This window comes from Vulpes lagopus, chromosome 5, assembly GCF_018345385.1.
Source record: "Vulpes lagopus strain Blue_001 chromosome 5, ASM1834538v1, whole genome shotgun sequence".
NCBI classification, from domain to species: domain Eukaryota; kingdom Metazoa; phylum Chordata; class Mammalia; order Carnivora; family Canidae; genus Vulpes; species Vulpes lagopus.
Genome location: NC_054828.1, coordinates 128,364,413 through 128,374,688, shown reverse-complemented (window position 1 = coordinate 128,374,688; position 10,276 = coordinate 128,364,413). Strand labels below are relative to the sequence as shown.

The 10,276-nt window shown below is 51.0% G+C and overlaps 1 non-coding gene across 1 annotated transcript; it reads right to left on the bottom strand.

Annotated features, from left to right (window-relative positions):
- Positions 1–9,875: 9,875 nt before the first annotated feature.
- LOC121492234 lies at positions 9,876–9,979 on the bottom strand. Its single transcript, XR_005988145.1, has one exon. It is a non-coding gene; the product is annotated as a U6 spliceosomal RNA (small nuclear RNA).
- Between the last annotated feature and the right edge of the window lie 297 nt (positions 9,980–10,276).

The following is a 10,276-nucleotide window of genomic DNA, read 5'->3' as shown; positions in this document are numbered from 1 at the left end:
GGCACAGGCGGGCCGCGGCCTGGGGCCTGCGGCCAGGTGAGGTCTGCGGTCCGTGGGCAGAGTCTGCATCGGGAGTGCGGGGACCACCACGGCTTCACCCTCTGGGTACACGGGGATCACCGAATTCCCCGTCCGTCCTCCTCTTGCAGCTAGTGAAGCTGAGGCCAAGGGACCTGCCAAGACACTGGGCTGCTGGCGGCTGCGCAGGGACTGGGGTCGCTCCCTCCATGCCCGGCCTCGTCAAAGCCCACCTGCCACCTCGGCCACCCACCCGCGGTCAAGCCACGGAACATCTGAGAAAAGGCAGAGGTGCACAGTGGGGATGCTCACCCTGGGAAGGCCTCTGGCCCCATCCAGTGACATCAGTGACCACGGCAGAGGCTGGGAACACAACAGAATGTGCAAATGCCCGTGCTCCTCCATGATCCTTTCCCCCCCGAGAACCAATTAGTTGGTGTTGTAAAGCATTTGCACGAACGCCGAGCGCTGCTGGGCGATGGCATGGCAGGCGCTGGCCCAGCGTGTTGACGGCAGCGCTCCCAGTCCGCACACTGCTTGTCGATCCACGAGATGCCCAAGGGAAAAGAAGTTCATAGCTGAAGTCGCCAGAGGAGGAACAGCAGCGAGTCGTCATTAGAGGGTAACGGGACTCAGTTTACCCCAAAGGCTCCGTTCATCCCGGCAACCAGGACCCTGGTGTTGGAGCTGGGCCCCGGCTCCCTTGGATATTCCCTTCTCCTCTCCTATTATCTGAAATGTGATGTCACTTTGCATAATTAACTGGCAGAAACAGGCAAGGGATGTGTACGTGGATAATCAATAAGCAAAGACGCAGGAAGGCAATGAGGACAAGCGGCATCTCAGAGTTTTCGAGACTCTGCTCTTGCTCTGCCGGTTTCCGCCGGGCACAGGATGCTTTCTGCCTTCTGGTCCCTGAGCGGCCGCTTCCACCTGGGCCCTAGAGCGTTCCTTGGGTCTCGGTGACAGGTAAGGGGACAAGGCGTCCCAGTAGCAGGAGGCAGGTGCCAGCAAGCAGGGGAACAGCACGACCATGCAGGCGACGGGGGGCTCCGCGCCCGTGCGTCCAGCTGTTGCTCTTGGGCACCAGGCAGAAAGCAGATTAAGCACAGCAAACGTCTCAAGCAGCAGCTGCTCGGAGGAAGGAGGACGGCCCTGGGCAGAGGCGAGGATGGAGCCCCCGAGAAGCTCAGGAGGCCTTGTCACCGAAGAAGAGTCACAAGCCCCCGCCTGAATGGGGAGAGGGGCCTTCAGCTGGAAGGAAGCCAGGGCACGGGACACCAACCTGGAGGGACAGTGTGGCAGGAAAATAAACTTACAGCTCATTTAATGAGGGCGAGGGACCTGCTATTTATGTCCTCAGACAAACAACAAACAAACAAAAAAAACCCAAATCCAAGATATAGGACAAAATATGGCCAGGAAAAGCTTACTTCTGAGTAATTGGTATTTTTTAATGACCAGTGTGCATCTTCAGCTGCACGCTTTCCCCTCGTGCTTTGGTTGCCGGGACAAGGCCGTGCTGCAACTTAATGCCACGGAGTCAGTAGGACCCCAGAGGGCAAGCCCCACGCCGCGCTTCCCCTCTGCCCTCGCTGCATCACTTTATCTTTCTGTTCTCTTCACACCGAATTTTAAAAATCCGTCCATGTGTTGCTATTTCAGTATACTAGAGGGTTATAAGTCACACCAAATAGGTGTGGGGACACAGCAGGGCAGAAATAGAGACGCGGAGGCCAGCAGGATTCGAGAATTAAAAAAACCACAACCAGTGCAAGGAATGAGCTGGGAAGCCAACCCCGGGGCCAGGGGAGGACGGTGGCATGAGACGTTAGGCACCTCGGCTCTCGCCCTAACTCCGCGACCAAGCACACGGCGTCGCGCTGAGCCCACTGCCTCACCCCTCTGCACCCCGGTGTCACCGCATGTAGAAACGGAGGCGTTTATTCGGATCATCGAGAAGAGGCCTCTCGAATGTAATGATTGACGATCTGACGTGCGTGCAGCTTGTGCGCACCCGCCGGGGGGAGGCTGGAGCCTGTGGCCAGAGTGGCACCCTGCAATTGGGATCCTGCTCCAGAGAGGAGTAAATAGGGGGCTTTATTATTCCAATGAGGTAAGACTTGGCTTGGGAGTTGGCAACTGAAAAGTGGAGAGATAGGAATTTGAGCTTCTGCCTTTATTGGAGTCAGAGGATTCACAGGAGAAAAAGCAAAAGCTCCCCCTGGCAGGACGAAAAGCTGGCTAAAGGCGTGCTGCTCAAACCTCAGGGTTTGGGAGAAGCGGGCGGGGAGAGGACCGGCGGCCCCGATGGTTCCGCACACACAATGACCCCCCTCCGAGAAATACCAAGCCGCGGGCCAGGGCAGCCCTCACGTGTCCTGACAACCACGACGTGATTACAGCTTTGGGGACACGATTTAGAATGGGTGTCTCGGGCTGGGCGGAGTCGGCGTCGGAGGGAGGGTGGATGTGCAATTATGTCCCGCGTGGATGACCCAAAAGTGGGCAGCACAAATAATGTTCAGTGACACGTTCATTATTTTCTAAAGACACGGTCAGATCAGTGGAGCAGAGTCGCTCCTGGGGGCCCAGGAGATCCAGAACGGAGAACGAGAGGCCTGCATTGGATCTGTGACTCCTTCCGGACCCATCGGAGCTCTCCCCTGGCTCATAATGCGCGGAGCCAAGTAAAGGTTTGGTTAAACCTGATCTTGCTGCCACTGTAGGCCACGAGATCTGGGATTTCTGCAAACAGGCTAAGGCCAGATAGAGGTCAATCTTTCTAACCTCAGAATCAATGACCACTTTGTCGGAAAAAATGGTGTGTAGGAGGAGAGGGGCATGGGGGGCATCCCTGGGTTGCTGTGCTCTGACCCTCAGCACAACATGCCTCTTGTCCTGCTTCAGATGGCCTTGTCCTGTACGTGGGCCAACCCAGCCCAGCGTCCTGTGTCACCCACACAGGGATCTCAAGAAAAGACAGATGGATCTTCTTTACATGAAGATGCTGGAAGTTGTGGGAAGAATGGGGACACGGAGGGGGAAGCAGAGGTCAAATCCCCACTGTCCAGAGCAGCCTGGCCCTAGAGAAGCGGTGAACCTGCCGGCCTTCCATCGCTTGCATGTGAGAAGGCGGTACTGGCACTGCCCCCCTCCCCAGGACTGGTGCGGCGTGAGTGTGACCGTGTACATGTCCCCTGCACGCTCACCTCCTGGGCTGCCCCTCGGGGCCCTCGCCTGTCCAGCCCTCTCCCGAGGGGTCTCCCCCAGGGCCATCCAGAGCTCTCGGGTGCTTAGTCCTCCTGTGATCAACGGGGGAGAGTGCCTGACGGGGAAGCGCTGGGAAGGGGGCTCTGTGGTGGGGTGCAGTGTTGTCAACACCCCGCAAGTCGCACTCTTTCAGGGTACATACCCGCTCCTCGGTGGTAAACAGTGTTTGGGGTAATAGTAAAGGCAAATCGAGGTAATAAGGACACTTCTCCCACTGAAATGTTTAAGATTACATGAGAGTCTTAAACCAGCCTGACAGGGACCCTAAAGGGAACCCCCTTCCCAGAAGGGGGACCATGATTTTTCTGATGCCCTTTTAGGGCTGGACTAGGGCTTGGTTCTTCCCTGGGGGGTGTTGTGAGGGGGAACATGCAGGTCCAGGCTCCTGGTGGCACATTGGCTGCCTTGCCCTGTGGGTAGGGGCACAGCCAGGAGGGTCAGGGGTGGGTTCTTGCACGGGGGCCAGTCGTGCTCCACAAGGGCCCAGGGAGGAACAGGAGCAATGGTGCAGATGTGAAGCAAGAGATTCTCATCTAGAGAATTCTAATGTATGTACAGAAACCACCGTAATTCTGATGAATGGGATCATTCATCCTATTGGGGTGGGGGGGGGCACTCGGCAAAAGTCTGGGAGTCTGCTGAGTGAGCAGGAGGAGACGAGGCACACGAGCACGGAGTGTGCTCCTGGCGATCATGGTTCACTTGAAAGACTGGGGACGGAATTCCTGGCCCTCACGCCAGGACCTCCTCAAGCAAAACCAGTCAAACTTCGTTAGTTCAGCGCTCTGATGACAATGAATACGGAGATGCTTGCTTCACACAAGCGCCATGAAATCTGCAGTAGATAAACTTTTTTTTTTTTTTTTTTATTTCCCTTCCTGCTGGAACATTTCTGCATTTCTTCTAAATTTGCCTGTGATTTTCAAGTGCGGGAACCCATCTCAAGTCCAGCACAGAACTACATATTAGAAACACGTGTGACCCAGGGGGCCGCCCCCAGCTGCTCACCCCACCACCCCACTGAAGGACCCCCAGCAGGTCTCCTCAGGAGACCGGTGGGCCAGGACAGGTGAGGCACCGCCCCCCGTGTTGGTTTTAAAAGTCCAAGCTCCACGAGGGCTTTGTCATCCCCCAAAGAGCTCCAAAAATGGCAGGATTGACTGAAATACATGTTTTGTAGCAACAATTCTACGTTTCGAGGTTTTAGAGACCTGGATATCTCCAGCTAACGTGGAAATAATGTTGGATCCTACAGAAGTGTGGGATGACAGGATGTCAGTGACCTGGCAAAATAATTTAACCCATTTGCAATAGGCACCAAAGATAAAAAAAAATTCTCAAATTACTGCCTGAGACCTCTTGGAATCAATGTTGCTGAAAGTCACAAACGATTTATCAAAACGGCTCAGGAATCTTTTCTTTGGCTGTATTTTATTTTCCATCCCCTACAGTGATGAGCAGATATTGATTAAGATAGAAAGGTCCACACACATAACCCCAGATTCTTTTTTTTTTTTTTTAAGTTTTTGGCAAATGTCAAAGCAAAGAAGAACATGGATGTTTCCATAAGAAATGTGTTCCCATTGTTATTTTCGTACACTTTCAGTTATTACAAATAAAATAAATAAAAACACTTGGCCTCCTTGAGTGACTTAGTTCGGAACTCACATAATGTTCTAATCCCGTTAAGAAGACATTTTCGAACTGAAATATGTCAATATACATTTCCATATGCACGTAGGACTCTCTGTTAATTCAATTACTGGTTCAATAAGCAAATATTGGCAACCCCAGGGGATCGGCACTGTGCTGGGTGCGAAGAAGACTCTCCGTGCCAGACAAGACAGAGGGTACCGTTTCCAAGGAAGGATAATTGAACAATCTGCGTGGCCTGAGCTATATGACTCAACTGTTCTGGGTGCAGTACCAACAGCTCTCGTGGAGCACGGCTGGAGAAAGACAGAAATAATTACAGACAGAAGACAGGACTCCGCCTGGCCACCGCTGCTTCCCCAGTGGGTCGCAGACCCTGGGGCCTGGCCCCACCTCTGAGCCCACGACACTGGGAGATCCTAGTGTCATAAAGCTTTCCCAGAGTCTACCATCCTTTTGTCTTAAAAACTGAGCTTTGGGGATCCCTGGGTGGTGCAGCGGTTTAGCGCCTGACTTTGACCCAAGGCGCGATCCTGGAGACCCAGGATCGAATCCCACGTCGGGCTCCCGGTGCATGGAGCCTGCTTCTCCCTCTGCCTGTGTCTCTGCCTCTCTCTCTCTCTCTCTCTCTCTCTCTGTGCGACTATCATAAATAAATAAAAATTAAAAAAAAAAAACTGAGCTTTGGCTGTAGGACTTTAAAACCTTGAGAAACAAATCCGTCCCATTGGCCCTTTCCCCAAAAGATGAAAAAAGTACGTATTTCTGGTCTTTGGAGGTCTGTTGCCACCCAGAACAAAGCAAAAGGAAAATGTTAGGATGAAATGAACTGACCAGTAGCTGAGCGACGAGCAAGAATGAGGTAGAAATAATCCCCGGGTGAGACTCTGAACGGCTGAACCCAGGCAGCCGCTCAGAAGTGGACGATACACGGGCGGACCCTGGAGAGAGCAGAAGCAGGATCATTAGTGTTTGTGGCACGTTGGGATTAGAAAAGAGGAAGAGTGTCCCGGGGCCTGAGCAGGGGAACCAGGGTTCCCACAGTGAGGGGGGGGGGGACTCTCTCAGGCAGGAACATCATGTTTTCTTTGGCTTTTGAGATTAATATTCAAGATGAAGTGCCCTGGACCTCATTCGTTGGGACACGTTCCCCCAGAGTACTTCCAATGGCTTAGCAGAGTACACGTCCAAGTAGAAAAAGCATTTTTTTTGTTTTAAAAAATTGCCTGAATCGGAACACCTAGTGGTTCAGTGGTTGACCATCTGCCTTCGGCTCAGGTCATGATCCCAGGGTCCCAGGGATGAATCCCGCATCAAGTTCCCCACAGGGAGCCTGCTTCTCCCTCTGCCTGTGTCTCTGCCTCTTTCACTGTGTCTCTCATGAATAATAAATAAATAAATAAATAAAATATATTTTTATATATTTTTTTATATTTTTATATATATTTATATATATTTTTTATATTTATATATATTGTTTTTATATATATAAATAAATAAAATATAAATAAATAAAATCTTATATAAATAAATAAAATCTTTTAAAAATAGACAAAAAAAAAATGTGCCTGAATCGAATATATTCTGTATATAGCTGTGTGAGTCCGTATGTGTGCACGGATATCTTCAATTCATGTCGTTGTATTTCCCCCAGATTACAGTAAAATCGACTCTTCACGAAGTTGCGCAGCCCATTTCCTGTGGTTCTAAGTGCCTCCCACCGATAGTGTGTTGTTCTCGTGTAAACAGCAGGAGCACAAACAATAAGAGGCAACGCCCATTCTCATGGAAAAGGCTGTAGAGAGAGAGACACTGACCCACGCACAAAGGGAAAAGACCATAATGCTGGGGGAGGAGGAAGGGGCCATGCCACGGACAGTGGGGTGCACCCTGGAGAGCTCAGGGCGAGGCAGGCTGGCCGAGTACCGCTGAACGGGAGAGAAGGGCATGAAGATGGTACAAGAGGTTGACGGGTTCTAGAAGAATGAGGACGGGTGCTATAGACTGCTCCCCCCAAATCCAGATTGGAAGCCCGCCCCTCACCGTGATGGTATTTGGAGGTGATGAGCTCAGGAGGGTGGGGTGCCCACAATGGCATCCATACCCCTGTAAGTAGAGACACAGAGAGCTTGCACCCTCTCTCTCCATGCCCCGTGAGGAAACCATCAAAGGTGGTGATCCGCAAGCCAAGAAGATAGCCTTCAACAGAAATCAGATCTGTCGCCCCCCGATCTTGGACTCCTAGCCTCCAGCACCATGAGAAGTAGTTGTTTAAGCCTCCAGCGTGAGGGACTATGTTATGGTGGCAGAAGCAGATGAAGAATAGACTTGGTCGTGGGGCCCACCGTCAGCACAGTAGACCCCAGGGCTCAGTGGTAGGCCATGGGGCAGGCTTGCGTGATTCCTCTGAGACATTTCTTTTCAGATTTCAGGGGGAGTGATCCTAAGGCACAGGGGCCAAGTGGAGGCAGTTACAGTGTCAAGCAGAGCACATGAAGTCTGGGGTTTAGATTACAGGGAAAGGTGAATTACTGAGGAAGCCATGGAAGTAGGAGGGGCCCAGCACCAGGCTGGGAAGTGACCTCACAGGAGGGCAAGAGGTGTCAGGTCCTGGAAGTCTGGAGAGGAAGAAGTCCTAAAGCAAGCACCGAAGAAGCATAGAGCCCAGAGAAGCCTCTGTTGGGCTCCCTGATTCACTCAGCAAAAACCATGCTAGCCCCCTGAAAGACGTGCCAGGTGTGGGGTGAGGACAAGAGCAGAAAACCGTCATCTAGACGCAAGGCAAGGAAGCAAGGGGCTCACAGAGCCCAGGACAGAAAACCTGGGCAGTCAGGAGGACCGTTGGAGCCTTTAAATAACGTTTGAAGCTCTTAATTTAACAGTGAACCTCTCCCCACACCTTTCCATAAGCTCTGAGGCCCCCCGGTCTGGGCCCCTCAGATCTTCTGGGAGCACGGAAGGACCCTAAGAGCAGGGGTGCCCCCTCATTGAGCACTGAGCATGCTCCGAATCTCTCTGCATTGAACCCTCCCAGCAAGTCAACTGTGGGCCGGGGGTGGGGGGCACGGGTACTGGTTTCATCCCTTCTTTCCAAATGAAGGTGCCGAGAATCAGCAAGATTCAGAAATTCCACTGGGCTCCGGGTCAACAGAGAGAAAGTAATGAGACCCAATTGGCCCAGAGCCCCAACTCCACTCTCTAGGTAACCCTTTCCATGCTCTTAGTAGTTCTCATGCCCTCGGAAGGACCCACAGGCTGTCCTGGGGACCCCAGCTATGCCCGGCTGGAGGCTGTGCCCCTGAGGCCAGACCACTTACTGAGGCAGGTGTCTGGAGGGCCTCACAGGTGTCCCTCTATCCTGTGGATCTGTGTCCCTCCCAGTCGGCAGTGATACAGGGCAGGGAACAACCTTATCCATTTGGTTCACCAAATTCGGGTTGACGAGCTAGAAGCCCCCTGGCTTACAAACAGGTTTTGGCCAGTGCAGTATTCGATTTAAATATTAAATGTGAAAAATAAATAAATAAATAAATAAATATTAAATGTGATTATTTCTAGGCAGGATCCGTGCTCCCTCTGGTTCCATCCCCACCAACTTGTCCCCAGCGTCTTCACCCCTTCCAGCTGCTGTCTGGGCCTTGAAGGCACTGGCGTTGACTGCCCCTCATTAAATTAATGTTGACCTACTCGTAATTATTTTATTACATACTTACTGCAATTCAAAGGAAAATCCTCCAGATCGAAAGACCCGTTGCTCAGGTAAAGGCAGATTATGTGGAGAAGACCCCGGGTTTCCCAAGAACATTTTGCGCAAGTGTTTCAGGCAAAAATGCTTGGTGGTTTTCTCCACGGCATACATGGAGCACAAGGGGGATGGTGGATCGTCAGCTGACGCCCCAACAAACAGAACAGTCCCCCCAAATGAACTGGGATAAGTGAGATTTTAGAATTTCACTGAAGGCGTGACTCACAACAGGTAGAAACAGAACACAACCACAGAACGGCCCCTCAGGAAAGCTCATTGTTCAGACTAAAATTTTTTTTTTTTAGGTTTTTATTTAAATTCCAGTTGGTTAACATACAGTGTAATATCAGTTTCAGGTGTACCATTCAGTGGTTGGTCCCCTCCATCACCGACCTGTGCTCACGGCCAAAGTGCCCTCCTCATTCCCAACCCCTATTGCAGGATCCCCCACACCCTCCCCTCCGGTAACCTCCCCACCAGTGGGTTCTCTTGAATGAAGGATCTGTGTCCTGGTTTGCTTCTCTCTCTCTTTCCCCCCTTTGCTCATTTGTTTCTTAATTTCCACATGTGAGTGACATCATACAGTATTTGTCTTTCTCTGACTTCTTCTGCTTAGCATGATGCTCTCCACCCGCATCTATGTCCTTGCAAATGACACGATTTCATTCTTTTTTATGGCTGAATAACACTCCATTGTATGCATATATACACTCATACCCACACACACAGCTCCCTCCGCACCTTCTTTATCTGTTCATCAGTCGATGGACACTTGGGCCTTTCGCATAACTTGAGATACTATGGAGGTATCTGGAGCTAATGCTGCTGTAAGCATCAGGGACATGTATCCCTATTTATCCCTTTGAATTAGTATTTTTATATTCTTTGGGTAAATACCCAGTAGTACAATTACCAGATCATAGGGTGGCTCTAATTTTGACTTTTTGAGGAACCTCCGTACTGTTTTCCAGAGTGGCTCCACCAGTTTGCATCCCCACCAACAGCGCAGGAGGGTTCTCCTTCCTCCCCATCCTCACCAACACCTGTTATTTCTTGTGCTGTTGATTTTAGCCATCCTGGCAGGTGTGAGGTGCTATCTCACTGTGGTTTTGATTTGCATTTCCCTGGTGATCAGTGATGTTGGGCATCTTTTCATGTGTCTGTTGGCCATCTGTATGTCTTCTTTAAAAATATGGAATGCTTCATGAATTTTCATTTCATCCTTGTGCCGGGGCCATGCTAATCACTGTATCATTCCAATTTTAGTACATGTGCTGCCGAAGCAAGCACCAGACTAATTGTTTAAAAGACTTTGGAGATCTGGAGACAAAAGGTTTGTTTATCCCCTACAACTGGTTTCTGGTGCAATGAGCAAACCATATACTATCCGGGATTGATGGAAAATGTAGGGAAGTGAGAGGATAAAACACTGACATCCTCCCTTAGCTGTGTTCTGATACCAGGAAAGGAGCTGGAAGCAAGCGCAGAATCAGAACCGGATCTAAAATCGAGTCCTATCTTCTGGGAACAAGGGCTGGCGTTACTCAAGTGTCTGCTCTGCTGCCGGAAACGCAGTCTCAGGTGCTC